The 24,796-nt window shown below is 41.3% G+C and overlaps 1 protein-coding gene across 12 annotated transcripts in view; it reads left to right on the forward strand.

The window, feature by feature from the left end:
- The window catches only part of TANC1 (tetratricopeptide repeat, ankyrin repeat and coiled-coil containing 1), a 240,851-nt gene that overhangs the window by 42,796 nt on the left and 173,259 nt on the right, over nt 1-24,796 (forward strand). For 9 of the 12 annotated variants that reach the window (XM_045479929.1, XM_045479938.1, XM_045479932.1 and 6 more), the window contains exon 1: nt 12,760-12,867. The exons of 2 other annotated variants lie outside the window; for them this stretch is intronic. The gene's annotated coding sequence lies outside the window, so the exon portion shown is untranslated. Of the gene's footprint in view, nt 1-12,759; nt 12,868-23,422; nt 23,575-24,796 lie in introns of those variants that run through there. One more of the 12 variants, XM_045479930.1, reaches the window with a different exon arrangement.

The following is a 24,796-nucleotide window of genomic DNA, read 5'->3' on the forward strand; positions in this document are numbered from 1 at the left end:
AAAATATTAAGGCTTTTTTTTTTTTTAAGTTATTTTCCTGATGACAAAAGTAATCTATGCTTTTGGTACAAATTAAAAAAAAAAGAAAGACAGAAGAGTAATTTTTACCATTCAGAGCTTTACTGCACACATTTAAAATGAGACAGTAAATTTAGTTTTATTTAAATGGAACAAAATGCAGCTGAAATTAAAACTGAAGGAATTGCCAAACTTAAATGTTTTTTTCAAATTTAATGTCTCCTGCACATACCCCAACAATATTGCTCTAAAATTAAAAAAAAAAAAAAAAGGTATATGAAAGATATTGACAAGCCACCACAAGAATCTAGATTACTTTAACTTCAGAATTCCTGTCTTTTCTACTTTACCAGATGGTCCACATGCAAGAGAAGGATAAACACTATGGAGTGGCATATAATTAAGGACTAGAGTATGTGATACAGGCCTTGGGTCAAAGTTTGAGGACTGGAAAGGGGACTTGTAAACTCCCATTTAAAAAACTTAAAAACTTGAGGGGTGCTTGGGTGGCTCAGTTAGTTAAGTGTCCAACTCTTTGTTTCAGCTCAGGTTGTGATCTCAAGCATCTCTTGCGACATGCTCTGTACTGACAGTGAGGAGCCTGCTTGGGATTCTCTCTCTCTTTGTCTCTCTCTGTCCCTCCCCCGCTCATGTGTGCGTGCGCGCGCTCTCTCTCTCTCTCTCTCAAAATAAATAAACATTTTTAAATGTTTAAATTTAAATTTTTTTTTAACATTTATTTATTTTTGAGACAGAGAGACAGAGCATGAACGGGAGAGGGGCAGAGAGAGAGGGAGACACAGAATCGGAAGCAGGCTCCAGGCTCTGAGCCATCAGCCCAGAGCCTGACGTGGGGCTCGAACTCACGGACCGCGAGATCGTGACCTGAGCTGAAGTCGGACGCTTAACCGACTGCGCCACCCAGGCGCCCCAAAAAAAAAAATTTTAAAAACTTAAGCTGAAAATTTTTCCTAGATAAGTTAATCGGTGTCTTTTTTCGGCATTTCAAGATTATACAAGAAAAGAGTTCTGCTATGTCAAAATGGGTTTGAAAACCCTGGATGGATATATGTGAGGTTACTTGCTCACAACAGCCTTCGGAGGTATTTCTTCTTGGATCATTAAGACTTGAAGTCTACTGGTGGCGGAGGTTGGGTGGTGGGGATGACACAACTCCATTGAGGTGATACTGCTTGTCAAGGGAGTGGCTAGAGTACCACCCTCTCTCAGCTTGACGTTCTTAGTGGTCTACACTCAGGCAGGAGATGTAGATATTGCACAGGAACAGCTATGTATCACCTGGCAATCTAGTTATCCTGAACACAGTTACACTTTTGGAATTAAGCAGAAAAGCCCTCTGAGCAGTCCAGAATACGTAGTTCATGTGAGTTTATGTGTACCTATCTCCTAAGTCCAGGAGCTCTTTTATTTGGAGGTCATTTGAATTGTGAGCATTGAAATGTGTTCAGAGATTCTTTCCATAGAAATGACAGTCTGGAAATTGTAGACATGCTTGACTGTGTAAGGACATCAGCTTGGGAAGAACACATGCTGTGCAGCCTGACAGGCTTTTCTGAGATCCCTTGGCAGGATGGTAACTGGGTTTTTGTGATGACTCCAGGTTAGGTCTTGTTATATTCCCAAATATTTATTTGGTGTGTACTATGTGCCAAGCTCTGGGCGTATGATGATAAATTAGGGTCCCTTTCTTACAGGCTAAGAGGGTGGATGGTTTCATCTGTAAATACAAGACAGTATAATAAGGGGTACAGAGTAGAGATGAATGGGATATAGTGGGAGCAGAGGGAAAATTGAGACCTCTTCTCTGGAGTGAACGTAAGGTGATGGGGTCTTGGGGAGTGCATAGGATTTGTCCAAGTGGATTAAAAAGATACCCCAGGTTGAGAGAGACCTGTGTACACTAATAAGGTGGCTGGAATCTGGGTTATAAATGTTAGAGACAATTCTATTCCAAATGCGTAACTTGGGGCTTTTAAACGTTATTATAAAAATCATCGGGGCGCCTGGGTGGCGCAGTCGGTTAAGCGTCCGACTTCAGCCAGGTCACGATCTCGCGGTCCGTGAGTTCTAGCCCCGCGTCGGGCTCTGGGCTGATGGCTCAGAGCCTGGAGCCTGTTTCCGATTCTGTGTCTCCGTCTCTCTCTGCCCCTCCCCCGTTCATGCTCTGTCTCTCTCTGTCCCAAAAATAAATAAACGTTGAAAAAAAAAATTAAAAAAAAAATCATCAAAAACATACAAGTAGTGAGAATATAATGAACTGCTGTATACCGATCAACCAGCTTCACAAACACTACTATTTTGCCAGTCTTGTTTTACTAACCCTTCACTGTTTTTTATGTGGTTAGACCATTTTATTATTTAAAAAATTTTTTTAAATATTTATTTTTGAGAGAGAGAGAGAGAGTGTGAGCAGGGGAGGGGCAGAAAGAGAGGGGGAGACACAGAATCTGAAGCAGGCTCCAGACTCGGAGTTGTCAGCACAGAGCCCCATGAGGGGCTCGAACCCACAAACCGTGAGATCATGACCTAAGCCGAAGTCGGATGCTTAGCCGACTGAGCCACCCAGGCGCCCATGGTTGGACTGTTTTAAAAGCAAATTCCAGACATTATGTAATTTTACTTGTAAAGAGTTCAGTATGCATCTCTAATTGATAAGATCCCCCCATGCCATTATCACACAATAAAATAAGGGTATTTCCATAATATCTGTCCGACACCAGTCCACATGCAGATGTTCCCTGTTAATACAGGTTTTATACTTAAAGGGAGCCATTTCTTTATCTAAAAGATGACTTTATTTAGCATACCTGATTTTTCAGAGATGTTGGATAAATGGGGCATTACTCTAATACCATATTTTTATTCCTTAAGAAATGTTATACACTTTATTTGGTCTTCTGAACATTTTAACTCAGACTGGCCCTGTTGGAGAGCTGTGTCTTATGATTTTTTATATTACGTACTTTTCCAGGATTTGGAAAAACTCAGACTCTGAGAGCTAGATTATAAATGGCTTAGGATACTCTGACCAGTTCCTTTGGTTTTGCTTCAATTTCTAGCTGTCAGTGACTAATTCATGGGCTGGAAGTGTGGAGTTCGTGCTACATAGTATTACCCCCGCAGCCTTTGAAAGCTCTTTCCTAGCATGCCTTCTTGGCTTGGACCAGCTTAGTGTCTGTCCAGATTCACATGCCAGGCTCCTTGCAGGCTCCACAGGCTCAGCTTAATCCTCCAGGGGTTGGCCTGAGTTACCCTCCATTTTGATGCTTTCCTCAACTACTTGGGCCTTCTTTGGTTCTCTGTCCCCTCTCCATTCTTCCTGGCCTTTAATGCTCATCTATATCCTATATACTTCATTTGCATGAAGGCAGTATGAAGCAGTAGAAGGGATGGGAACTTTGAAGCCAGCATAATCTGAATTGCTGAGCTTGTTTCTTCTTTTTTTTTGTGTGTGTAAATTGTGGTAAAACACCCACACGTACATAACATGAGATCTACTCTTTAAACAAACAAATTTTTAAGTGTGCTTTATAGTATTTTTAACTGTAGGCACCATGTTGTACAGCAGATCTCTCCAACTTTTTCATTTCATACAAGTGAAACTTTATATCCAGTGAACAACATTTCCCTGTTTCCCCCTCCCTTCAGCCCCTGGCAACCAGCCATTCTACTTTCTGCCTCTGTGAGTTTGACTACTTTAGATACCTAGTATGGAATCACACAGTATTTGACCTTCTGTGACTGGCTTATTTCACTTAGCATAATCCTCCAGTTTCATCTTTTAGTATGTGACAGGATTTCCTTCTTTTTTTAAAATGTTTATTTTATTTATTTTGAGAGAGAGGGAGAGAGCACGTATGCAAGTGGGGGAGGGGCAGAGAGAGAGGGAGAGAGAGAGAATCCCAAACAAGCTCCACACTGTCAGTGCAGAGCTCAATTCAGGACTTGATCTGACAAACTGTGAGATCATGACCTGAGTGAAGGACATTCCACTGACTGAGCCACCCAGGTGCCCCTCCTTTTTTTTTTTTTTTTTTTTTTTTTTTTTAGGTCTATGTGTGTCTGTACCTCAGTTTCTTTATGCATTCATCTGTCAGGGGACAGTTAGGTTGCTTCTACAGTCTTGGCTATTATCAATAACACTGCAATGAACACTGAAGTGTGGATCTCTCTTTGGGGTCCTGATTTCGGTTCTTATTGGTAAATACCTGGAAGTGGGATTGCTGGAATGCTGGAATATATGCCACACACACACACACACACACACACAATTTTGTTCCCTTCCACAGCCCCTCTTGTTCATGTATTTATTTCACTGTGTTTTATCATAGGTAGTTAGTACTTTTGCTTTACTAATGCCTTACTGTTTTTGATCATGTGTTCAGTAACTTTGAGAATTATTTTGAGGCAAAGTCATCATTTTCCAAAAAGAAAAAAAGAAAAACAAGCTTTTTTTCACTGGTCAGTCACAGCAGCTGTGTCATTGAGGAAGTGTTGACACTGCTTTTGGTTTTTAAATGACTGTGTGTTATTCCTTCCCAGGACTGAAAAAATTGCAAGGTTGGAATTTTCAGGATTGTTAACAAGATCAAAAAGCAAAGATATAAAGCCAAGAGGGAAAAGTCTTTCTATAAAATGGTGGCGGAAAGCAGAAAATGCTAGAATTCTGTAGAAAATGATAGGTATTACAAAAATAAGCTTTGACCAGAAAATGAAGGTTGCTGTTTTTCATGTTATTTTGAATTGGAATACAGTTTAGCCAGCTAGAGTTTTTAATGTCTGATTTTTTTTTTTAAGATGTTGATAAAAATGTATATATAAATTTAGCTTTGTTAACAGGGTTTTAGAACAGGACTTGACTTCTGTGGAGAGAAGACCTACCTCATTGTTTTTGTATTTGTAATTTTAGTAGCCACCGGTGTTAGCTTTGGAGTGGTTTGTAGAAGCCTTTTTGCTCCCTTCCATCCAGGGAAGATGCAGTTTGCTGCCATTTCTCTGATTTTCCTCAGGTTTCACCTTAGAATTAGTGAATGAGGGTGTTATGGCTTCAGCATACCCGTAGTCAGCATGGGGCCATTTTTACGCATTTATTCTATATTTTAATAGAAAAAGACATGTTTTCTCTTGCTTTGTTGATGTTTTGTTGCTGGGATTTTAATTTCTGATAGGTTAAGATCCAGATCTTGTGACTTATTTGTGTTCTGGCCAGGGGACCCTCAGCTTTGTGTGATCCGAGTAATTTCCTTCTGAGGCCCGGTTTGGGCCTGAAACTCCACGCCTAGTGGTGGGGGACATGTAGTGGGGGCAACAGACCTACTGTGCAGCTGGGAGGAAGTCTAGTGTACCAGGAGGAAAGAACAGGGGTCTTTAGTGCTAGTGGTCTGGGAGACAGTGGTCTAGAGTGGCCCAGAACATCAGAGTCTCCTGACATGGGTACTCATGTCCCCCGTGGGTTTAGAGAAGACCTCTGGTCCCCTGGATGATTGCCAAGAGCAAGGAAGCACCTCAGCCCCCAGAGTCTTGCAGTTTATCAGAACCGAGCTAGAGGGTGAGTTAGGCCTGTGGAATGCGGGAGAAAGAAGTCGAGTCACTAGACACAAGGTCAGGGCCTGTTAAACAGCAAAAGCTACTTGGCCCAAACTGTTTAAATCTCTATTCTAGAAATTCCCGCTGGGTTGAGCCAGCCAGGGAGGGTGGGGCAGGGGTCAAGAGGCTTCAGCTGTGGGAAGGAAGGGCTGTAGAAGCTGAAAACAGCAGACTAGGCCTGGATGTCCTGACAACCTTGACCTCCACCCTCCTAAAATAGATCGTCAGTACCCTGGTAGGTCATTGTAGCCTGTTTATACAATGAATGGGTCTGAGTGTAAGGGACATATTCAACAATGAGCCTGAAACAAAACTGAGAATTGCTTTTGTGAATCTGGAAATAGATTTAGTTTTTAACTCAGTTTAGAGTTAAGTGTAGATAGTTAACTTTAGATAAAAAAATTCCTTGAACAAAGTGTAAATCATAACCTTGCATTTATGGAACTACAAAATAAGTTCATTACTCTCTTTACTAATCCCAAAACAAATCAGTACTTGTGAGTGCTATTACTTATCAAGACAAAAATGGGAAGTTACCCAATGATCAGTTCTGAATAGATAACTAACTGAAGCCATTTGAGGTTGGGTTGCTTTTAGATGAAGGAAAAACTCACCCTCACCTTTGTGGTTCAGATAGGTACATGCAGTGGTGCAGATTTTATTCCTTGGCTCCTTATCCCATATGGATTAGATTCCAAGATAAACCAAAGCTTGTCCCATTGTTGAATCCTAACATTTAAACTTTTATTTTTTAGCTCCTTAAGAGAGCAGGAAAATCTGTATCTTTAAAGACCGTAGAAATGCTAGGGCTTATGTTACCTATACTGGAATTAAAATTAAAAAAAAAAAAAAAAAAAAAAAAAGGAAGAGATGCTTGGGCTATCTTAAAACACACTTACTTAAATCCCTCTTTCCTTAAGATTATCTGGCCTATAGGGCTTCTAGATTAAGTGAACCGACACAGGGCCAGGAGGCATCAGCTGTGAGATGCAGAGGTGGGGGCATGGTGTCCATACATGGTGTTCCTGTGCTCGAGGATGTTTATTTTTTTAATTTTTAAGACTTGTTTATTTTTGAGAGAGAGAGAGAACGTGAGTGCACAATTGGGGAGGGGGAGAGAGAGACACACACACACAGAATCCAAAGCAGACTCCAGGCTCTGAGCTGTGAGCACAGAGCCCAATGCAGGGCTTGAACCCATGGACCATGAGATCATAACCTGAGTTGAAGTTGGTCGCTCAGCCAACTGAGCTACCCAGACTCCCCTGTTCAAGGATGCTTAAATCTGGTAAGGTGCTTAGCTTACAAATACAAGAAAAGGTAGATGAGAAGTGACTAGTGTGTGGAGAGTATGGGAGTAGCCAGATGGAAGGTTTCTGATCAGAATGGCAATGCTGAGGGTTGTGTTCCTGCCTCTGAAAGTCTGTCCTGGTGTTCAGTGCTGTTGGAGACCGCATAGAGACAGTGCATTGCAGTTGGATACAGTGCCCGTTCTTATTTTTGAGAACACATGGGTCTTAGGGACAGAGGGTGGCCATGTGAGCATCTTCTCTCCTCGACAGAGTATCTTGTAGACCCACTAAAAGTGAAATAACCTCTTCCTAGTGCCCAGCATAATCTTTCAGGGCCACTGATTGTGCTGTTTTGGAATGCCTTGTTTTGGTGTCCTTGGACACTTTTGGGGATTGAAAGGCTATTTAAACTATAACTATATTTAAATTATAATCTGCTATTTGGGATTTTATAAATTGTCTCCTGTCAGTCATAATTTCTCAGGGCTGTCATTATGCCTTGATCTAGCAGTCACCAACCACCCTCTTGATTTACAGTGGTCGGGGAAACCAAATATTTTCCTCCTGTTAGAATCCTATCTAAAAGAGGAGTAAAATAGCTCTCAGGAGGGCCTGCGAAAAAGGTGCTGGATCAAGGTGGGGAGAGACTGGGGAGTTCTCGTGTGTGAATTTATTCACAGATTTTGGCAGCAGCAAAGACTAAATTTTGGTTTGTAGCTGTTTGCTGGATAGTTGAGGTTGTTAGCTTATGACTTCTGTCCCTTTCCTACTACCCCCAATAGTGTGTAAAATTTTCCCCCCACCTGTGCCTGAAGCAATTTTATTATGGAGAGGAGAGAATGAATTTTTCTCAGGAAAAATGAGAAGGTGAATGAAGGAAAAACCCAGGGCTGAGGCAAGGGTTTGGTCTGTCAACCATTGGTCTGTCTGTCAACCACTATTCTTGAAAGCTAAGATGGACTGATCTCTGTGGAAGATACCGAGGGATTATGTGGAGCTTGCCTTCAAGAAGCTGAATGTGTAGTTGGGAGAGAGAACTAACAGACCCGAAATCCTAAAGTGAAAGTACTGGAGAAGTTTTGCGTCGGGTGTGACTTGAGTCAGGAACTTTGAGCTGGCTGTGCTGGGGTCCAAGCGGTATCTGAGAAAGTGGCCATGCAGTGACATTGGAGAAAACAGCTACACTGGGAGAATGTAACCCCAGTGAGGAAGTGGCAGAGGTTATGGAGAGGTTTAGCAGCACATCTGGTAAACCCATTTCAAAGGAGAAATGGAGGAGAGTTTTTGACTGGTTCACTGTTGTGTCTGTGTGGTTGATTAAAATGTAGACTTTTGGGCACTACTCCAGATAGTATGATCCCCTTCTTATGTGGTCTGGGGTGGTCTCCAGGGATGGCCCAGATCATTCGGGTACACTGGCCTGCAGGACATATTTTAGGAAATATTGGTCAAGGGTGAATTAGGCAAAGCTGATTAATTCCTCCATGAGACATAGGAATTGGGAAGGAGGCATCCAAGCTGGGCTGCCTGATTTTTGTCACTATTTCAGAAGGATGAATGGAGAGCAGGTTGCCCTAAGAATGAAAGAACATGGACGTGAGAATAAGCTCCTCAACCGGAGACAGTGTTCCTGCCGTCCTCACCCTTCACCCTGATACCCACGTTCTCCTCCCTAGCCAGTCACTGTCACGTCATAGAACATAATGATGCTAATTGAAGTCGCATCTGTGTTCAGCCCCTTATGAGCCAGCTGGTTTTCTGTCTAGGGAAGTTCTGTTTTTTGGGTGCTATAACTCCAGGCATTATCTCTTAATGAGTATGTGCTTTGTTAGATTTGGTGAGCAAGGAAATATGCATCATCAGTTAAAGAAAAACAACAACAAACCTATTAATACTGTTAGCAAAAGGACCAGGAGAAATCATAGCGGTAAATACAGTTTAGTTGATTCTTCACATATGAAAACCATCATGTTATATAATCACTTCTTACATAGCAGACACTTAACCTAGGGATGTTCTTTACAGATGAGCTTTGAATTGTTACCTCTTGTCATCCCCATGGCAGGGCCATCCAGAGTGTACTTGGGGAATGACCCAGGCTTCCCCCCCCACCCCATGTCTTCTCCCTGAGGGAGTGTGCCCTGCGGGCACACCTTGCACTCACTTTAGTGATCACCAGCTGCAAGTTGTTACTCATTTCAGCTTCCTCCAGCCCTCTCCCCGGTCCATTTGTTTGTCCTGCCATCCCTTATTTTAGGCATAAATATTTACTGCTGCCCCCATAGCTTCAAGAAAAAAGAAAACACGCTGGGGATAGGGCAGGGGCGGTGGTTCACAGTCCTGGCTATACATTAAGGTCAGCCGGTCAGCTTTATGAAGTATCAACAGTTGAGCCTCATCCCCGGAGATTCCGTTTCCATTCTTCCGGGCGTCAGAACTTTTAAGGCTTGCCAGGAGATTCTGATCTGGTGGCCACCTCACTGTAAGTTAGATGTAATGATATTAGCTGTACATGTGTCTTAAGGAAAATGGAAGCTGCAGGATTTAGAATGAACATAGGTAGTATTTTAAAATAATGCTTTTTGCTGCTCGTGTTTCAAATGCATGTCGAGTCCCCAGGTTGTCCTTCCCCCTGTCTTCCTCCTTTATATAAGCCTGCTTTCTATTAAGCACCGGCATTCAAAATGAAACAAAACAAAAAAAACCGAGAACATTCTTTTCCTTGCTTTAGCATTTCTGTGGTATTGTTTTCCATTCTGACCATGCAGCTAGCTGATTGTGACTTGCACCTCTGTGAACTCTCAGACCCAGCAGGCTGTGACCTTCATCACCTCTCTGGGCCTCACGTTCTAATGGAGCAGAATTCGGTGCTGCAGAACCCTGTACAACCAGGGCTGGTGGACTGTCACACGAACAAGTGGCCACACACTTTAGTCCATGAACACATACAGTAGTCCTTGTTTTGTCGGCTGAAGAGGCCCACTGCTAGCGTTGAGGGAGAAACTTGAGAGGTAAAAAAAAAAAATGTTTGATGAATACTTAACTTCTATTGGATGAACAACTTGGGAGTCTCTTTGTTCATCCTTGAAAGCGAGTAAGAAAGTTTGGCAGGAAGTAAACCCTAAAAATTCTCAAAAGCATTTTAAGTTTTATTGTTTGTTTTATTTTTGTGTGATTTTTTTTAGGAGCCAATTGGAGATTAGATCTGCAAAGTAAAAACTAGTGATTGGCAGTTGAGGGTTATCATTCACCTGGGCTCTAAACTCCCATGTTTTATGTTCCATAAAAATTTTCCCAATAAGTGTACTTTGTGGTCTTTTGGATTTTACGTGAGAATATTTTATCACATAATGCTTGGTTTTCAAAACTTTCTTTGGCCCAAATTTCAGATTATGCATTGAAAATGAATGGATCCCTTTGAATGGAGGAATAATGAAACAAAAACAAGTAAAAAGTAGACAGTTCCACTTTAATCTAATACAGATTCTGAAGGACAAAAGGTGAAAAGTCCAGGCATAGGGTCTGTTCTGAGTTTGGGTAGGTGAGTGATGTAACTGCAGTTATAAGTAACTTCTCAAACACCACTCAGAGTTCCTCTGGTCTCATTGACCTCCCTTTTTCCTTTCTGTAATTACTGAACATGGCCCTGAAAACCCATGTAGGGCCAAATACAGAATCTAAACTCTGTGATCTCATCACCACAAAAACAGACTATAGGGACAGTCCTCCTTCTCGCCGGAAGCCGCCTCCCTTTGGGACCACTGTAACTCCGTAATTTATAGTGGTGCCTTTGTGGTCTTGAACTTAGAAAGGGCATTTCCCCCTGTCCTTACAGAAGTTGTGTAACAGATGGGTTGTTCTAGGTGGAGAAGGGGCCAGAGGGAAAGTGTGTGCATAACCTGTGACAGATGTAATTTTAAGGGTGCCCACACATCTGTGGGTCCTCTGAGCAGGTCTGCCTGACAGCCGGCATGTCTGGGCTATGATGGATATTCTTGTATACTTGTGTGTCGGTGTGGTTGGGACGGATGAGAAGCCTGCCTTTTCTGATGAGGTGTGTTTTAAGAAAGGAGGTTGGCTGAAGTACTCACACCAGCTGTGAGATGGATTCCTTCCCTAGCTGCCAGAACCCTCCGTAAAGAGGCAGGTGATCCCTATTATGGGCAAATAATAGGAAGACGCCCTGAGATATTTGAGCTGCTGTTCACCAGGTGGTGCTGTCCTGCAGTGAATGCTTAAATACTGCAAGTGAGGTCAGCAACCTGGTGGAAGAAAGGTCTGAGGTGCCTGGAAGACTTGGTAGCATTTGTTGGCTGTCACTGGACGTGAGATGAGACTCTTTTGGAGGAAACATCTGACCCAAGCGCGATCACCTGGTTCGTGTAGGTTTCTCCTCCACGTTCTGCTTCAGTGAGATCTCTGTTGTCTCTGAAGCGGAGGAAGACGTGAACCTGTGCCCTGCCTCTGTCTCTGGTTTCCTCCTCGAGAAAGGCTCCTGTGCTCCGTTCTCATCTTTGAAGTCCTGGTGGGCAAGGGGGGCATGTCTTTTAGAGCTCCTCATTAAACAGACTTAAAGGGGAGAAAAGGCCTCCACCCAGCCTTTGCATGCACAAACCTATTATATTCTGCTGCCCTGCCAAGGTGCTTTTGTTGGCCTAAACGTGACTACACATGATTCTGTCCTATTAGGCAGTGAAGCCTGGAAGGCATTGACTTGGACTGAGCCTGATGGCTGGTGTGGTTGAGCATATGGATAGCACCCTTGTAGAAGAGCATTTCCCAGGGAAAGAGACTGAGTCAGTCATGGGGAACCTCTTATTGGAGTTCTTCTTTCAACAAGCCTGCGGTCGGCATCTTCTTGTGACAAGAGCAGGAGGTTGGGATAGGGGGTGACAGGTAACACCAGCCCTGGGGAGACTGGTAGGAGGGGAGGTCAAGGCAGAAGGAAACAAATGCTAGAACTCAGATCCCTGAGAGGCTTTTTTTTTTTAATTTTTTTTTTTTTTCAACGTTTATTTATTTTTGGGACAGAGAGAGACAGAGCATGAACGGGGGAGGGGCAGAGAGAGGGAGACACAGAATCGGAAACAGGCTCCAGGCTCTGAGCTATCAGCCCAGAGCCTGACGCGGGGCTCGAACTCACGGACCGCAAGATCGTGACCTGGCTGAAGTCGGACGCTTAACCGACTGCACCACCCAGGCGCCCCCCTGAGAGGCTTTTTGAGCTCAGAGGAGGGGCTGGTGGGATGCTGTAGGGGTGGGGCAGGGCATGCAGTGGAGGTGTTTGAGCTGTGTGTGGAGGATGGCTAATTTCCAAAGTGCAAGAGAGGTGCTTCAGGATGAGGGACCCGGGAGAGCAGAGGTGTGAGATTGAGCAGTGTGTTCAGAGTGAGCTGTGTCCAGAGCTGGGACCTGTGAAGAGTGAGGCAGGAAGTGTGGGAACTTCAGCACCCTGAGTGTTTTAGAGAGGTTCTGGGCTCCTTATCTCAAACCTTTGAAACATGTCTTTGTGTACTGGGTTGCAAACCGATTAGCCTCACTTAAAACCTGAGCTAGGAGAAGTAAACAGATACTTCAGTACCTTGCTCAAGACAAGGAACTTTCAGTAAATGTCCCCGGTCAGCTTGGATAGAGGGCATCAGAAGAAAGAACAAATTTTCTCAGTTTTGACATCCCCTCAACCTGCTTTCTCCTCTGTTAAGAGTATGTATGTGGGTTGACGTCTCTTTTGTCTCCATCATGGCTTGGTCGGGAGTTTCAGGGAGGTTGTGGCTGGTTTTATAAACTCTTTGCTTCTCATCTCCTAGGGTGAATGTGCTCACATGTTGTCCTTTTTCCAGTTCTCTTTCTAGCTTTCTGTGGTTGACTTGTCCCGAGGAACTTTCTGGGTGCACCCCGAGTGAGCCAGCTTCTTTCTGTTGCAAACAAGTGGAGTCTAGGGTGAGGCAAGGTGAGTGAGATCCATGGAAAACCCATCCTCTGACAGACCACCTTTTCCAAGATTGGTTATTCTCTGAAAATTTTGAGGACTTTGGAAGTAAATTGGGTTTTTAGTCAAATTTAAGAAGAAATTTTTAAAATTGGTGTCTTAATTACTAGGTGAAATCTTGTTAATAGGGATGCTTCAATACATTTTTTTCCAGAACTTTTCTGAGTTTTTGGGTCTCTCTTTATGGTTCCTGGCATGGTACTTTTCCAGTGAGAACATTTAGGACGTGTTGTGTGAATAGCTTAATACCTTAGTGCTGACAGTTTGCAAATACAGAAGTCCTATTAAGTTATTCTGAGTTGTGTCTCTTCTCTTTTCTGGGTTTCAAGGAGGATTGTTTAGTTGTGTTCCTTTAGGAACTCTGTACTATGGTTTTCCTGTACTGCAGTTCTATATTTAAATTTTGAAACAAAAATACCTACCTCAAGGGTTTTGGTGAAGCTGGAGGCTCCCGATGGCTAAAACTTTTGTTCTGTTCAGGGGCACCAGTCAGTTAAGCGTCTGATGTTGGCTCAGGGCATGATCTTGCATGAAATCTTTGTGATTTCAAGCCCCTTGTTAGGCTCTCTGCTGTCAGCACAGAGCCTGCTTTGGATTCTCTGTCTCCCTCTCTCTCTGCCCCTCTTTTACTCTCTTTCAATCTCTCAAAAATAAACAAATGATAAAAAAAATACATATATAAAACTTTTGTTCTGTTCACATTGTTATATTCCCTATCTCTAATGTGTAGCAGTTAGTAGGGCTCAAATATTCGCTCTTTCCTTTAAGAAGAGACTTGGCTGAGAACAGAATCTTCAATCCCATCTTAAGTGAGCCCAGCTTGGAGGGCTGTTATTTATCCTCCACTGCTCACAGTTGAGACCGTGGAGCAGGAATCCCTAGGAGGTCCAGGACAGAGTGGTTGACTGAGGGTTCTGAAGACCACTCCATATTCCTTCTCTTCTCTGAGTGGTGGAAGGGGCCCCCATAGGAGATGAGGGTCAAGGTTAAAGCTGCCTCCAAACTTCCGTGAATTCTCGAAACGTGCATGCAACGTGCAGGTGCGCTATGCCATCTGTCTTGTGTGGCTTGCTGGCAGGATTTCATATCCTGTACTCACCCCTCCTGCCATGCCTCACTCTTCCATGAAGAACACAGTGGTCACATTGCCCCTAAAACTTTGGGGGATCCTGACAAAAAGTAAAGCTTGTCAGAAGGAGCATGGCTGGGGAATACACATCAGAATCTAACATGAAGCTTTAGAAATTAGAATACCGGGACTACCCCCCCCCCCAGGTGTGCTAAGCTAGAATTTTGGGGATGGGGAGGGAGTCCTTACTATTTATGTTTGTTTTTTTAAAAGCTCCTCAAGAGGTGATAGTGTATAACTTCTTGAAAAATATTTGTATGTGGAGTAGACTTAAAAACAAAGAAGTTCTTTCTTAGGCTGAGCAGATGTTTGGGGGAATTATTTTTGAACTCTACTAACTAGTTTAACCAGTTTATACAGCCAAGCCAAACATTCCCTTGTTGTGCCATAATTTGTATTGTAGAACCATTTTATAACTTTAAGTTAAAATTGCCTGGGAGACAACACTTTCTATGGTTGTAAGTGTACAAAGAACGAGAAAAAATGACATTGAAGAACAATTTTCTAAATTTAATAAGAGTTAGGGCTTATTTAGAAATCCAGGTGGGAATCTGCTTAAATGGAATTTCACCCAAAGTATGCAGAGATTTGCATATTGAAACCAAAGCTTTTTGACCTGTGGTGACACCTTTTTCAAAGTAATATTGAAATAGCAATTTAAATATATTGCCCTTAGAGATTTATTTGACAGGAAATTTATTTAGTAAGGTATACATTTTTTTCCCCTTCCGGGACGTTTCTTGGTGGTAGAGAATTAGCTAATTTTTCTTTATTCCTTCCCTGGGACCATCTTCAGGAAGTAGATAGGAGCTTAATAGCAAAGATCAAGTTAAATGTTTTTTAACTATGTCTTTTTTGCAAATTCCCTTTCTCTGGAAGAAAACCTTGCAACTTGTTACTTGAGGTTTTAATAGTTTAATTGATTTGACAGAGAATAGGTTTCTTTTCAAGATCAAAGAATCTTACTGTTTAGTAGGACTTCACAGATGGCCTATTACCTGTTTTTTATTGCCTCAACCTCATGGAAACTGCTCTTGTTAAGGTTACAAATGACCTCTGCTAGGACTCTTGGCGTGACTTTTCTGTAGCACTTGATACTACTGACTTATTTAGTTTTGAGAGAGCACGAGTGGAGGAGGGGCCGGAGTGGGGGCAGAGGATCCGAAGGTGGCTCTGCACTGACAGCAGCGAGCCCAATGAAGGGCTCGAACTCATGAACTGTAAGATCATGCCCTGAGCTGAAGTCGGATGATCAACTGACTGAGCCACCTAGGTGCCCCTTTTGCACCATTTCTGACATTTGCATCCCTGCCCCCTCCCCTGCCTCTACAAGGCACCTCATCTCTAGGCTTCTGTCTGCTTTTCCCACATTGGTCATTGGCACTATTCAAGCCAGAAATGTGACTCATCCTTCATCCTCCCTCAGTCAGCCCATACCTTAATTTGCAATTAAGTTCTATCACTTTAATAACCTAAATAATAAAGGAAAAGGCCAGTCCACTGACATTTAAATATTATAGGTATTAAAAGTTGCAGTTTGGTTTATATAAGCAGATAGAATAACATGAGACAATTATGACCATTTATATAATACACATTTTATGCTCAGCGTAGGCCTACATATGTTGTCATGTTATTTCTAATTTTCACAACTATTCCGTGGCATATTATCTCTGTTATAAATGAGGACTCTAAGATTCAGAGAGATTAAATTACTGGCCTAGGATCACAGGGCAAGTAAAGCATGGTGGGGTTGGGATGGGGGGATTTTAAACCTGTGGGTTGGTCTGCCTGACTCCAAAGCCTTTAACACCATGTCACTCTGTCTTGCTGTGTTCCCATAATGCCACAGTGCCATTGTAGACCTCTGGTTGGTAGGTTGACTTTGTTGAGGAACTGGGTGTTATTCAAGTTTGCGTGTCCTATATTTTTTTCATAATAGTAGGTGCTAAAGGCAAGATTTTTTTTTAAATGGGGACTTTCTAAAAAAGTGTTTATTCGTTTATCCTGAGAGAGTGCACACACAAACGAGGAAGGGGCAGAAAGAGTAGGAGAGAGAGAATCCCAAGAAGGATCTGTGCTGTGAGTGCAGAGCCCGACACAGGGCTTGATCACAAGAACGGTGAGATCATTACCTGAGCCGAAATCAAGAGTTAGACACTTAACCAACTGAGCCACCCAGGCACTGCTAAAGACAAGATTCTTAATGGCAAAGCCATGGACCATGTCTTCTGTGGCTTTATCTGGGTTCAGTTCCTGGTTCTTAGATGTGCATTAGCTAGGTAGCCGAGGTTAGGATGGTGGGATCATGCTGCTTATCCTCCCAGAGTTCTTATGAGAAACAGGTGGGATAGCAGAAGAAAAAGTGCTCTAAAATTTGGGTGCGTTTTGGGGGAAATGATTAGTTGTGGATGTCAATAATTGACTGCTCAGATGAGCCTCTCTTTAAGTTTTTACTTTATAATTACATTTAGTTAGCATACAGTACTTATATTAGTTTCAAGTGTACAATATAGTGATTCAACACTTCCATATACTGGTTGGTGCTCATCATTACCCGTGCACTCCTTAATCCTCATCATCTCTTTCACCCCTCCCTGCCCACTTCCCCTCTGGTAACCATCAGTTATCTATAATTAAGAGTCTGTTTCTTGGTTTGTCTCTCTCATTTTTTTCCTTTGCTCATTTTTGTTTCTTAAATTCCACATATGAGTGAAATCATAGATATTTGCCTTTTCTCTGACTTACTTCGCTTAGCATTTTAATATCTAGCTCCATGTTGTTGCAGATGGCAAGATTTCATTCTTTTTTATGGTTGAGTAATATTCTGTTGTATGTATATACATATACATATGTAGGTGTATGTATATATACATATACATATACATATATATATATATATGTATACATAACCTCATCTTCTTTATCCACTCATCAGTTATAATTTGGCTATTGTTGATAATGTTGATATAAACATAGGTGTGCATGTATCCCTTTGAATTAGTGTTTTTATACTCTTTGAGTAAATAGCCAGTAGTGCAATTGCTGGATCATATGGTAGTTACATTTTAAAAGTTTTGAGGAACCTCCATATTGTTTTCCACAGTATCAACACCAGTTTGCATTCCTACCAATAGTGCACTAGGGTTCCTTTATCTCCACATCCTTGCCAACACCTGTCGTTTCTTGTGTTGTTGATTTTAGCCATTCTGACAGGTGTGAGGTGATAGCTTATTGATTTGCATTTCCCTGATAAGTGATGATGAGCATTCTTTTATGGATTGGCCATCTGTATGTCTTCTTCGGAGAAATGTCTATTTATGTCTTCTGCCCATTCCTTTTTTTGTTTTTGTTTGTTCTTAAGTTTATTTATTTGATAGAGACTGAGACAGCACAAGTTGGGGAGGGGTAGAGAGAGAAGGGGAGAGAGAGAGAATCCTAAGCAAGCTCTGTGCCACCAGCGCAGAACCTGATGATGCAGGGCTCAGGTTCATGAAACTGCGAAATGTGACCTGAGCCAAAACCAAGAGTCAGATATTTAACTGACTGAGCCACCCAGGCACCCTGTCTTCTGCCCATTTCTTAACTGGATTATTTGTTTTTTGTGTGTTGAGTTGTAGAAGTTCTTTATATATTTTGGATACTAACCCTGTATTGCGTTAAGTCATTTGCAAATATCTTCTCTCATTCTGTAGTTGCCTTTTATTTTTGTTGTTTCCTTTGCTGTGCAGAAGCTTTTCATTTTTTTTTTTTAATTTTTTTTTAACGTTTATTTATTTTTGAGAGAGAGAGAGAGACAGAGCATGAATGGGGGAGGGACAGAGAGAGATGGAGACACAGAATCGGAAGCAGCCTCCAGGCTCTGAGCCATCAGCCCAGAGCCCGACGCGGGGCTCGAACTCACCGACTGCGAGATCGTGACCTGAGCTCAAGTCGGACGCTTAACTGACTGAGCCACCCAGGCGCCCCGAAGCTTTTCATTTTGATGTAAACCCATTAGTTTATTTTTGCTTTTGTTTTTCTTGCCTCATGAGACCTATCTAAAAAGAAGTTGCTAGGGCTGATGTCAAGGAGGTTACTTTAGTCTGTGTTCTTTGAAGATTTTTATGGTTTCAGGTCTCACATTTAGATCTTTAATCCATTTTGAATTTATTTTTGTGTATGGGGTAAGAAACTGGTCCAGTTTCATTGTCTACCATGTTGGTATCCAGTTTTCCCAGCACCTTTTGATGAAGAGACTTTCTTTATCCCATTGGATATTCTTTCCTGCTTTGTTGAAGATTGACCATATAATTTTGGGTTTATTTCTGGATTTTCTACTCTGTCCTATTTATCTGTGTGTCTGTTTTTGTGCCAGTACCATACTGTTTTGATTACTACAATTTGGGTTTTTGTTTTGTTTTGTTTTTGTTTTGTTTTGTTTTAAGATTGTAAGTAATCTCTACACCCAAGTGGGGGCTCTTAACAACCCTGAGATAAAGAGTTGCATGCTCTACCTGCTGAGCCAGCCAGTCCTTGAGCATGGAACGTCTTTCCATTTTTTTCGCCTTGTCTTCAGTTTTTTTCATCAGTATTTTATACTTTTCAGAGTATAGGTCTTTTCACCACTTTGGTTAGGTTTATTCCTAGGTATCGTATTGTTTTTTTGAGCAATTGTATATGGGATTGATTCCTTACTCTTCTGCTTCATTTTTAACGTATAGAAATGCAACAGATTTCTGTACATTGACTTTGTATCCTGAGACTTTATTGAATGTTTATTGGTTCTAGCAGTTTTTTGATGGAGTCTTTTAGGTTTTGTATATACAATATCCTGTAATCTGCAAATAGTTAAAAGTTTTACTTCTTCCGTATTGATTTGGTTTCCTTTTACTTCTTTTTGTTTGACTGACTGTTGTGGTTAGGACTTCCACTACTATGTTGAATTGAAGTGGTGAGAGTGGACATCCTTGTTTTGTTTCTGACTTTAGGAGAAAAGCTCTGTTTTCCCCCCTTTAGGATGATGTTAACTATGCTTTTTTTTCATATATGGCCTTTATTATGTTGAGGTATGTTCCCTCTAAACCTACTTTGAGGGTTTTTAGCACAAATGGATGTTGTACTTGGTCAAATGCTTTTTCTACATCTGTTGAAATGATCACATGGTTCTTATCCTTTCTTTTACTAATGTGGTGTATCACGTTGATTTGAGAATATTGAACCATCCTTGCAACCCGGGAGCACATCCCACTTGATTGTGGTGAATGATTTTTTTTTTTTTTTAATGTACTGTTGAATTCAGTTTGTTAGTATTTTATTGAGAATTTTTTCATTTATGTTCATCATTTATGTTCATCATTTATGTTCATCATTTATGTTCATCATCATACACTGCCTGTAGTTCTTTTTCGGTGGGCTTTTTATCTGGTTTTGGTATCAGAATAATGCTGCCCTCATAGAATGAATTTGGAAGTGTTCCTTCCCTTTCTGTTTTTTTTAGTGTAGTTTGAGAATAGGTATTAATTCTTCTTTAAATGTTCGGTGGAATTTGCCATGAAGTCATCTGGGAATTTTTTCAATTAAAAAATTAAATTTCTTTGTTGGTCATCAGTCTGTTCAAGTTTTTTTTTCTTGTTTCAGTTTTGGTAGTTTGTATGTTTCTAGGAATTGATCTATTTCTTCTAGGTTATCCAACTTGTTGACATATAATTTTGAATAATATGTTTATGATTATTGGTATTTCTGTGGTGTTGGCAGTTATTTCTCTTCCCTCATTTGTGATTTTATTGAGTACTTTATCTTTGTTTTCTTGGTGAGTCTGCCTAGAGGTTTTATTAGTTTTATTGAATTTTTTTTTCCCCAAAGAACTAGCTCCCAGTTGCATTGACCTGTTGTATTGTCCTTTTTTAGTTTCTATATTGTTTATTTTGCTCTAATATTTATTAGTTGCTTCCTGTTGCTAGCTTTAGGTTTTGTTTGTTCTTTTTCTAGCTCCTTTATGTGTAAGGTTAGGTTATTTGAGACTTTTTTTTTTTTTTTTAATTCTTGAGGTAGGCCTGTATTGCTATAAACTTCCCTCCTAGAACTGCTTTTGCTGCATCCCAGGGATTTTGGACCATCTTAATTTTCATTTGTTTCCATGTACTTTTTAAATTTTATTTCCTGGTTGATCCATTTTTAGTAACATGTTGTTTAACCACCATGTATTTGTGGTCTTTCCAGGTTTTTTCTCATGGTTGACTTCTAGTTTCATAGTATTGTGGTCAGAAAGTACTCATGGTATGATTTTGATCTTGAATCTGTTGAGGTTTATTTTGTGGGCTAGTAGGTGTTCTATTCTGGAGAATGGTCCATGTGCACTTGAAAATAATGTGTATTCTGTTGTTTTAGGATGAAATGTTCTGAATATACATCTTAACTCCATCTGGTCCAGTGTGTCATTCAAAGCCGTTGTTTCCTTGTTAATTTTCTGCTCAGATGATCTGTCCTGGATGTTATGGTCCCCTTCTATTATTGTATTTTGATCCATTAGTTCCTTTATATTTGTTATTAACTGTTTAATGTATTTGGGTGCTCCCATTTGGATAAATAAATATTTGGGTGCTCCCATTTGGGTAAATAAATATTTACAGTCATTACATCTTCTTGTTAGATTGTCTCCTTTATTATTATATAGTGTTATTCTTTGTCTTTAAATACAGTCTTTGCTTTAAAGTCCATTTTGTCATATAGCTACTCCAGTTCTCTTTTGATATCCATTTGCATGATAAATATTTCTCCGTCTCCTCACTTTCAATCTGCAGGTGCCTGTTGGTTTGAAATGAATCTCTTGTAGAGCCTTGGAGCTTTTATCTTTGTTTTTAAATAACAGCATGTGAAAATGTAGTTTCTTCTGAATTTCTGGTCATGCTGTTTAACTCATTCACATGCTGGTGAATGTAGGCAGAAAAAGCCCTTTCAAGTAAAGACTTTGTGGATAAGGATAGCATACATAGATCTAGTTATTCAAGCTTAGCTGTGTTAGAACAGGTGAGGGTACAAAAACCAGAGAGAGTACGTATGTGAGTAGAGGCAGGTGAATTATTGATTGATTGATTTACATTTATTTATTTTTGAGAGACAGAGTGAGACAGAGCACAAGCAGGGGAGGGGCAGAGAGAAGGAGACACAGAATCTGAAGCAGTCTTCAGGCTCCCAGCAAGTGTTCAGCACAGAGCCTGATGTGAGGCTCGAACCCACAAACCAGGAGATCATGACCTGAGCTGAAGTCGGTCACCTAACCGACTGAGCCACCCAGGCACCCTGAGGCAGGTGAATTAAACAGAGTCTATTGACATTTTTTATTTAGTTAAATTGATCTTGGGAGGATGGATTTGAACATGGGTTGTGGTATAGTAAAGCAAACTCCAAATCAAGGAGAGGAGGTTCTATACTTTGTGTCCTCATAGGTCTCTCCTTTTGTCCTGTCCTGAGAAGGAAATACTCTTTGTTTTCCATCATCCTTCTCCTTTTTGCATCAAATTTTGATAACAAAAGTTTTTCTAAGGAGAGTGTCCCCTTTAATAAATACATAAAACCAATTTGTCATTGTAGAATTTAAAAATTGCTTAACATTTCAAAGTCTCTCTCTCTTTTTTTTTTTTTTTTAACAAAGTTGCCCTGTAACTTTGGAGGCAATGCTGTATTTTGTAGGGTTGTTTTAACTAGAATATAACAGAGGTAACCTAAAGCATAGTGGGTCCTCAGCGAATAGTAGCTCCTATTGCACCCACTTAGTTATCAGAAGCCTACAGTTTCAGATTTAAAAAGGGTTTTGCTGGTCCATGAAGAAAAGATTTGGGAAGGATTGATGTGAGATGGGAAGGGAGTCAGGAGAGTCTAAGGCAGTGGTTCCCAGGCGTTGGACCTTGAGAAGCAGAGTCTTCACAAGCTCAGACTTACTAGAAATATAATGTCTCAGTTTCAAACCAGACCTAAAAATCAGTGGCAGTGGGACTCCACAATTTGCCTTATTAGCAAGCCCTAGAGGGGATTTTGATGCACTTTAACTGACCTGAAGTTAGAAAAATTAGGCTGCAGTCTCCCCACGTGGTCCAGTGGGGGGGATATAGTGAAGACCTCCCCAGAATTGTGGGAGTGGAGAAGGGCTGGAACTGGTGAGACTTAGTAATTTGATTGGCTATTGATCAGACCAGGAAGGAGGCCATGAGGTTGTAGGGGGCTTGAGTCTGGTAGACTAAGCGGGGGTGGTGCTATCAACAGGAACCTGGAGCCCAGCCTGGTGAGTGGGTGTTGGAGGTCAGGGGAAGAGAAAGGTGAGTTTAGTTTGGGACACTTTGAGTTTGTGTTGCTAGGGTTGATGTCAGCAAGTTGGAAATAGAGTACTGGAACCGCAGCACAGGTAAAACAATGGGGAAACCACCCACTACCCAGTGTGGGGAAACTACCACACTGCCTGAGTGAAGGTAGCTGTTGAAGTGGGTATTCAGATAATTTGTCCGAGGAAAATCGTGCACAGAAAAGAGCTGAGATTGATGGGTTTGGAATTGGATGTTTGTGATAATAGCATTCAGTTTCTCCTTCAGCAGTATAAGTAGAAATATTGAGGAATACATTATGATAATAGTTTTAAATGAAACCGGATTATCACAAACACGTTGGAGTGTTTCATAATGCTATCTTTAGAGGCCCCATTCTGTGCAATAGAGGCTGATCTTGGACATCATTTAATATGGGGATCTAAGGTTTAGGGTGCCAAAGGCAAGGTTCTTGTGGAGTCCGTATTCAGAGCGAAGGTGGCCTGGGGCAGGCCACTGAGTTTCTCTGTCTCAGCCTCATTATGTGTCAAAGAGAACAAGGAGAGTTCTACCTTCTTGCTGTGAGGACGAAACAGGACCCCTCACTGTGGAAAAACTTAACCGTGCCTGCTGAAGGGTGCTTTTGTGTCTCCACTTGGGCTGTGATTTTTATGATGTTTTGTTGGATTTGTGGAGTAAAGGTCTTATGTTTGTAACGAATTTACAGTATTGGTTTAAGTACTGAGATAATTTTAAAAAGTCATAAGTCTGAATCGGAGATGAATGGCTTTGTGGTTTTCAGTGAATTATCAATACATTGAAATATGTGTTTTATTAGGTTTGTGAGAAGGCAGAAGGGAGTCGGCTTGGGAAGTTTGCATAAAAACAAGGACCAGATAGTTAAAAAGCTATATCCAGCTTTGTTGTAGACTCACATATTTTTCTGTACGAGAAAGATGTTTCCCTGAGACCACGGAAAGTTAGTACATCTGTGCAACATCTTCATTATATCTAGAACAATTTCACATCCACTGTTTCTAATTCAGAGTCATTGAAGAAACATGTGTTCCTGTTTTTCACTGGGTTCTAATTGGGATGTTTTTCCTTAAAGGGACCACACACTTCTATTTAGGAAATAACTTTGCCAACTGTGCTGCAACTACAAGGAACCTTCTCAGTTTGGAGACTGTAGAATCTGAAACTCACCCTCCCACCCCACCTCCCCCAGCTTCAAAGAAAAGGGATCTATCTGTGTATACATAGGTATGTGCATGTGTGACTTCACAATAGTGATTTTGTTCCTTAGGTCTCAGATATGCTTCATACTGTTGGTATGTGTTAAGAGAAGTGGCGACAGAATCCACGATCAAAGGTTTCACTGCAGAGTTACTAAGGACTTTAATTGAACCTTTCACTGCATTTTAGAGGGAAAACAATCTGATGTTCATACGTAGCATGTCACATAACTTCACGTGTAAAGCTTGAACTTCATAGGTTTGATTAAACTTCTGTGGGACTCCTAAAAATAATAACAGTTGTGATCTCTATGCATAGGGAATTACTCTGTAATTCACAATTTAGCCAAAGTGTTTGCTGTTGGGTCGGGTTTGAATGCTACCCGTTTAGCCCAGCGCTACCCTCCTGGTTCTTCTACAGCTACACAAGGCTTGCATCTTCCTGGGAAATTTGGCTGCTGCCAGCGCTGAAACTGTGAGCCAGACTTAGGTAATTTTATTAGTCTAGAAAAAGTATTACGCTCCTGCAGCTGTTGTTGTAGGTCCTAGCCATGAAAACAAAAACCGTCTCAGTTACCCAGGATCCATGAGAAACTGGCAATAGCCCAATGTTAAGTCCATGTATTTTGGACTATATTTATCTTCATATGGGTATCCCCTGATTTAGGGCACACAGCTGGGGAATGGCCTGACCGTATGAGACAGTGCGCGTGGGAGAGGCCAAGCCTTGGGTATCACCCTTAACTAGGAAGCCTGATCCAGTTAATTGGAAGACTATACTTGCTGGACCTTAAACACTTTTAAAAAGGATAAGGAGAGCATCCAAGAAAACAACACCATAATAAAATACACTTGTCCCATATATCCAACCTGGCTTTCCTGTTTTTGTATATTGTCTCACGGTGTAAATCCCCACAGGTCTTTTACTCCTGCAATGCCAGGCTGGTTATTGTGGGTGGGTTAGTAATTTGGTGGTGATGGACTTTCTTGTTAAGTAGAACTTTTATAGATTACTATGAACACTAATCATGGGACTTGGCATTTAATTGCTAGGAGTGGTGCATACGTGAAATACCCCATCTTGCTAATGTGTGCCAGTCAGTAAATTGCTGTTTAATTTTCTGAATTTCAGTGGTTCTGTTAGTGGGATAAAACTGAGCTACTGTTTGTCTGGAAGCTCCTGGGCTATTAGCAGACCACTTAGCAAGTCTGAGTAATTGTCCTGTTGAGTCTGACTCTGATTCTTTGAG

This window comes from Leopardus geoffroyi, chromosome C1 (assembly GCF_018350155.1).
Source record: "Leopardus geoffroyi isolate Oge1 chromosome C1, O.geoffroyi_Oge1_pat1.0, whole genome shotgun sequence".
NCBI lineage: Eukaryota > Metazoa > Chordata > Mammalia > Carnivora > Felidae > Leopardus > Leopardus geoffroyi.